The 6,713-nt window shown below is 40.9% G+C and overlaps 2 non-coding genes across 2 annotated transcripts; one reads left to right on the top strand and one right to left on the bottom strand.

The window, feature by feature from the left end:
* Nucleotides 1-208: 208 nt before the first annotated feature.
* trnaw-cca (transfer RNA tryptophan (anticodon CCA)) lies at nucleotides 209-280 on the bottom strand. The gene has a single exon. It is a non-coding gene; the product is annotated as a tRNA-Trp (tRNA).
* A 1,290-nt stretch (nucleotides 281-1,570) lies between these two features.
* On the top strand, nucleotides 1,571-1,642 carry trnaw-cca (transfer RNA tryptophan (anticodon CCA)). Its single transcript has one exon. It is a non-coding gene; the product is annotated as a tRNA-Trp (tRNA).
* Nucleotides 1,643-6,713: the final 5,071 nt, after the last annotated feature.

Here is a 6,713-nt window from a genome sequence, read left to right as displayed (position 1 = left end):
AACACTACTTGCTTAACTGATCACTAACCAGTTGTTGTTAACGTGCTAGTAAGGATTGTGAATTTAATTGCTCGTCCAGTCATTTCATTGCCCAGTAATTCAGAGCCCATTTTCCAAATCTTGATGTGATAAAATCTCCAGCATGTGATCAACATACCACCCTATCCTGTCTGACCTTTGTCCATTGGAGCTGGTGAAACAGAAACATTGACCCTGACGTGATTTGAACACGCAACCTTCTGATCTGGAGTCAGACGCGCTACCGTTGCGCCACAGAGTCTGAAATCTGCTTTTCCAAACTGGTGACAAGTCCAACACTGGGGGGAGACATTGATTAAAAACATTGATGGATGTGCATGCACTGAGGGTGATGGGGCTTTTTATTTCTATTAGCTTATTATCAATGATACCATCAGGGCTAGCTGCCAGCCATGGGTCTCCTGCACACACCACCAACCCTTTGTCAATCACTGTGCAGCCCATCTCTTTAATACGCTCCTTTGCAAGTCCCTCACTTTCCTTCCCATACCTTGTAGCCCGACTCCCCTGGAACCTTGGATACAGGTGTTCAGCAAGAAACATATCTGTGTCAGTTGTGTCACGCTGAGGCACTTTGCTGGCTGTGCTTGCTGTTATGCGCAGCTTGTGCGCATCATGCCATAGTGGTTTCTACTTTGCTTTCTGGTGTTTCTCTCTAGCTTCACCACTTGATCAGGTCTCAGAGTAATGAATGTATCATAAAATGCTGTGCACTTTAGAGTGCTACCATGCTCACTGCGGGGCTGAGCTAAACTGCTGAACACATTTGGTTCCTCTCCATGTGCATCCTGCTCTCCCTGACTGCTGGTGAAAATCTGACTGCCTGACTCCGAAGCTGTGTCTGTCTCACTGCTGTCACACACGGCAGAAAATAGAGCACAATCTGGCACAACTTCCTAAGAGATATGGAGAAAATACCTAATTTATCTTCCCTGCCATGTATATATGGTACGCTACTGAATCTTTAACATTATGGTTAACTGGTGGATTTGTTGGAGACATGTTAACCATAACTTACCTTCAGGGCTTTATAAAGCTTCTTTGGTGACCCATCTGGATTTAGTGCAGAAAGGCAGAGGGGAGCTTATAGCCGCATATTAAACAGTAGAGGGCAGTACAACGTCTAGACTGGTGGTAGACACACATAATGTTCATTTCTCCCCAATTTCAAATCACATTCCTGCTGGAACTTGTCTGGTTGTTTAGTTTTTGGTTTAAAAGCTTCAGATGCCAATGATGCAAAGACCTGGAAACACTGACCAATGAGAGCAAACTGGGATTTTTAGGAAGGATTTTGAAGAGACAGCTCTACAACTGAGACTTCAGGTGCTGCACCTATGGGCCGTATATGAAAAATAAAGTGTCTTTTGAATATCCAAGTATATAAACATGTCCTAGAAGAAACACAAAACACAAGTATGAACCTGAAAATAGCCTTTATAACTCACCTTTAAACTGACTACTACAATGTTTTTAATCAATGTCTCCCCCCAGTGTTGGACTTGTCATCAGTTTGGTAAAGAGGATTACAGACTCTGTGGCGCAACGGTAGCGCGTCTGACTCCAGATCAGAAGGTTGAGTGTTCAAATCACGTCAGGGTCAATGTTTCTGTTTCTCCAGCTCCAATGGACAATGGTCAGACAGGATAGGGTGGTATGTTGGTCACATGCTGGAGATTTTATCACATCAAGAACTGGAAAATGGGCTCTGAATTACTGGGCAATAAAATGACAATGGCAATTAAATTCACAATCCTTACTAAATAATGATAATTTTGATAACAACATGTTAGTGATGAGTTAAGCAAGTAGTGTTTACTTGTGTGAGGAGAGTGTGTGAACTGGTTTTCTTCACCAGGTCACATGGGGGTCAAGCGCTGCTCTTTTACTTTTCCCACCCAGAGTTTTATCCTGTCGGTATGGGGATTGAACTGATGACCTCCCAATCACAAGCTCGCTTCGTTAACCTTTAGGTTACCACTGCCCCAATGAATGAAAACAAGCCAAACTGAAATAGGAGTAACAAGGCTATTTTTAAAATGTAAGGAGTAGAAAGTACAGATAATTGCGTGAAAATGTAAAGAGTAGAAGTAAAAAGTCTCCTGTAAAATAATTACTCCAGTAAAGTATAGATATCCAAAATTTCTACTTAAGTAAGGTAAGAAAGTATTTGTACTTAGTTACTTGACACCTCTGAGTGCATGATGCAGGCATCCTGAAGAACAGCCCCAGCTACACTAGGGGGACTTACCCTCCACCTGGGTATTTCCACCTGGCCCTTATCACACCAAACGAGGTGTCTGCACTGCATGGGACACCTCTGGACCATAACTATTTTTCCCAGGTGAATTATTATTTTATTACATAAAAGAAAGTTTTTTGTTTCTATGACTATTAAAAGGTCCCATGGCATGAAAATTTCACTTTATGAGGTTTTTTTAACATTAATATGCATTCCCCCAGCCTGTCTATGGTCCCCCAGTGGCTAGAAACCGAGCCCTGGGTATCCTGCTCTGCCTTTGAGAAAATGAAAGCTCAGATGAGCCGTTTTGGAATCTGCTTGTTATGAGGTCATAACGAGCAAAGTTACCTCCTCTTTCTCTGCTGAATTTGGCCCACCCATGAGAGAGAGACATCATGGCTTTCAAACGAGAAAAGTGGCAGTTGGTCAAGGCCACACCCCCACCCTCCACCTTGACCCTCCCTCTCTCCTCCTCAATAGCTACAGACACAGAAATGGCACATACTAAGGAAAGCTCATTGTGGGACCGGCTCTAGTGGCTGTAATTCTGCACCAAAGTTGAATTTCGGGAAAGAGACTTCAGATACAGTATTAGGGGACCACTAAGGTCTAATATAAAAGCATCCAAAGAACACCATGTCATCGGACCTTTAAGACAATACTTACAATACATACTTCAAAGTTACCAGCTAGCAATTATCCTTAAACTACTGTAACGCTGTAACCAACATATGAAAAGTCATTTAACAACACCATTGGTAAACACCCATTCACAGTCAAGAAGGTAAATTAAATTAACTTAATGTACTTTATTATGGTCAGTTCCATAATAAAGTATATTACTAGTACATTAAGTACATTTTATTTACCTTCTTGATACAATATTAAATATACTGCAACTGTTTTAGATACATTAGATACAATTATCATCTTACAGGACAGATTGGATTACCACTGGTCTAACCTAAACTTTCTTCTTCTGTCTGCAGTCTTGAAGCAGCAGCAGCACCGGCAGCTGTAGCTGATGGCCGCTTGTTGTTGTTCTGTTGTTGGTCTTGTTGTATATAGTTGTAAATGTTTAAGTTGTTGTATATAGTTGTAGATATGAGAATGTTGTTTGAATTAATGTTTTGCTTCATGTATACAGTTGTCAATATATAAATGTTTAAATAAATATTTTTTTGTAACCAAGATGAAATGAAGGTTTTTGTAGAGCTTGGAATACCTAACCACAAAATGTAAATAAGGGTGAAGATATTGTTCAATACATTGTTTTAGGCTTCACATGCTAGTTATTTGTTACTTACCAAGTTTTTTCTACTGCAGTCTAAAGAACAATAAGGTTGTTTTTTTAAATGGACATATACAGTTTATATTGAATAATTAAAAAAGGGGCAAAGACAACCAGTTACATTTAATTTACTTTATTTTTTTATTTTTCCGCCAACCTCTCCAACAGTAAAAAAAAAAAAAAAAAACGTTTTGACCTCGGCCTCTGCTTCCCTCCTCTCATCTGCCTCTTTCTGATATTTTATGTCCTCCTTGATGAGTTGGAGGAATGGATCCACTCTCTCCCTTCTCCTCCTCCTCCTCCTCCTCCTCATCAATCCATTCCTCTACCTCTTGTGCAGTGCTTGGCCCTGGTTTGTCCTCTTGGATCGAGGCAATAAGGCAGGGGGGACATGACTGCCGCAGACTGCCCTAATGCCTCGTCCATGAGGGCAAACCAGGGCCAAGTTGCTGCCGGTGCCTTCCCATCTTCTGTCCCCTGACCTGTGGCAGGACACTTTCATTCATACAACAGTGAAGATCAAAAGGTTGTTGTGATGATGTATTACTACTACTATAGTACACATCACTACATCTAAACTTACTGTCAGTAGGCCCAAGTCTGTCAGGTTAACATCCAAGGCTTACTTCAAAAATCGCAAGTTACATTAAGATGTGCATAACAATTATGTCCATACATTAATACCCCCAAAGTAAATATCTCCCACTTCGTTTTTAGGTTGTCCCACTTCTTCTTGGCCTGGGCGTGGGAGACCCTCCCTCCGATCCCCATCGTCTCCAAAATAAGCCTATGTGAATGAGGGGGGGAATAAAAAGCAGATTACACAGCTATTACTTGTGAACATTAAACAATAGTGTAGCTTCTCACTGATATCCGTTCGCAGCGGTGTCCCTCCCCCTGGTAAACAGCTGCTTGCTGCCTACACGTAGACGTATGAACGTCTCCGTTTGTTCCTTAGTCTCTGTCAGAAAAGACGAGAAAGCTATCAGTATAATGCTGTGGATGGTATAATGTTAACGTTACATTAGTTTGATGTAGCATCCTCGAAATTCTGGCTTTGAAGAATCCTTCCTTGACATAGTGACCTAGTGTCTTCTGAATCCTGAAAAGTCTAGAGTTCAAAATTAGGGCAGCCTAACTTGCGTAAGTAATTACTTTGCAGAAGATGAAAAGAACAGGCTTCATAATAGGTTACAGTTTTTTACAACTAGCTTACACACAAAATCTTTACATGTCAACTGATTTTTGAAACCTCTCATTTAAAGAGCAAAACTACACACCAAATCTCCAAGACCATGAGCTATTTCTCAGCCTTTCACTCAGTTTTCAATTGCATAAAACACACTACACACGCTTCTCTACCTAAGACACAAAAATCTGACAGGAAGTGACTTGCTGTCCTTTTCCAAACACAACCAATCAAAATGCTACACTTATTCACCAGGTCACACACTCTCCTCACACGAGTAAACACTACTTGCTTAACTGATCACTAACCAATCACTGCTTTTTAGTATAGGCCTATAAATAGGTCAAAGGTCAGATTACCTGCTTCGAACAGTGGATGCCGACAATAGACAGAGAGCAAGGGGAGTAGGAGGGAGAGGTAGGGGACGACAACCAGAGCTGCATCTCATGTTGCTTAAATTGCCTCCTCAAGTCCTCCACTTGCCTCCCTTCCTCACTTCTCAGTCCCTCCCACCGAGGAGTCACGGGAGAGATGTGCACAGCTTCAGGGAAGGCTGAACCAATCAAAATGCTACACTTATTCACCAGGTCACACACTCTCCTCACATATGCAAACACTAATTGCTTAACTGATCACTAACCAATCACTGCTATAGGCCTATAAATAGGTTACCTGCTTTGAACAGGATGCCGACAACAGACAGAGAGCAAGGGGAGTAGGAGGGAGAGGCAGGGGACGACAACCAGAGCTGCATCTCATGTTGCTTAAATTGCCTCCTCGAGGCCTCCACTTGCCTCCCTTCCTAGGGGCCCCTAGGCTGCACTTTGTGTGAGGCCCCCCCTTAATCATTGTGCTATACTGGAAAAATGTATTTAGTGCCACACATGGTCCACATGCAAATAAGGTACACACACACACACACACACACACACACATGTGTGAATGGTTCCTGTAATATGTAAAAGTGCATTTAGTAGGCTACTTGTTAAAACTAGAAAAGCACTGTATAAATACAGTCCATCTACACACACACACACACACACACACACACACACACACACACATATATATATATATATATATATATATATATATATATATATATATATATATATATATACTTATCAATGATTAAATATCCCTTGATAATATTCTGCATACTATAGGCCTGTGCATGATCTCAGTAATGTTTATAAAAAGATAGATGAGAGGCTAACACGTTAATTAATGGCAAAGAGGGGTGTATAGGGAACATAGACGGTAAAGATGATGAACCACAAGTCTTTATTGGAATATCAAGCCTACATAAACACGTATACACATAAAATAAAAGCAGCATTAAGTCCAGGAGAAACATTTCTTCTTCTTTTAATTCCAACATAATAAGAAAAAATACAGAGGGGCCTAATGACTTAACATGGGGTGAAACACATGTACCATAACAAATGCATATTGGTCATGGGTGTGGTTTGACGCTCAGAGAAGTCCACCGCCGTGCACCTTATCTAATTTAAAAGTGGATTATACTTTATTGGAAACAGAGATGGGTCTCCGATTCAGAGCAGACATATTGGTCAAAATACAGGATACAGTAATTGCAAACTAATTAGCGATACGTTTCAGACCTGATAGGCTATTCATCACTAACAGCAACGGTCCCGAGTCTGAACATAAAGACCCAACCGGTCTCAGCGCTATGTGCTCTGGAACTCCAATTAGCACAGGGTCGCTATACCAACGCAAAACATGGGGGACATGTCTATCTGGTACTGTATTAAACTATTACGATGTTTATATCCCTATATGGAAAAAGAAATATCTTTATTTTTAGTTAATATACACGCGATTAAAACTAAAATAGAACGTGGAAATAGTAAGAACAGTTACAATCAGAATTCAATCACAACACATTACCCCTACAACTATCCTAAATGGTATGGCTTCACGGTGGT

Source organism: Perca flavescens, chromosome 17, assembly GCF_004354835.1.
Source record: "Perca flavescens isolate YP-PL-M2 chromosome 17, PFLA_1.0, whole genome shotgun sequence".
In the NCBI taxonomy this organism is placed as follows: Eukaryota; Metazoa; Chordata; class Actinopteri; order Perciformes; family Percidae; genus Perca; species Perca flavescens.
Note: the sequence above shows the minus strand (reverse complement) of the source record. Positions and strands in the feature narration are given on the sequence as shown.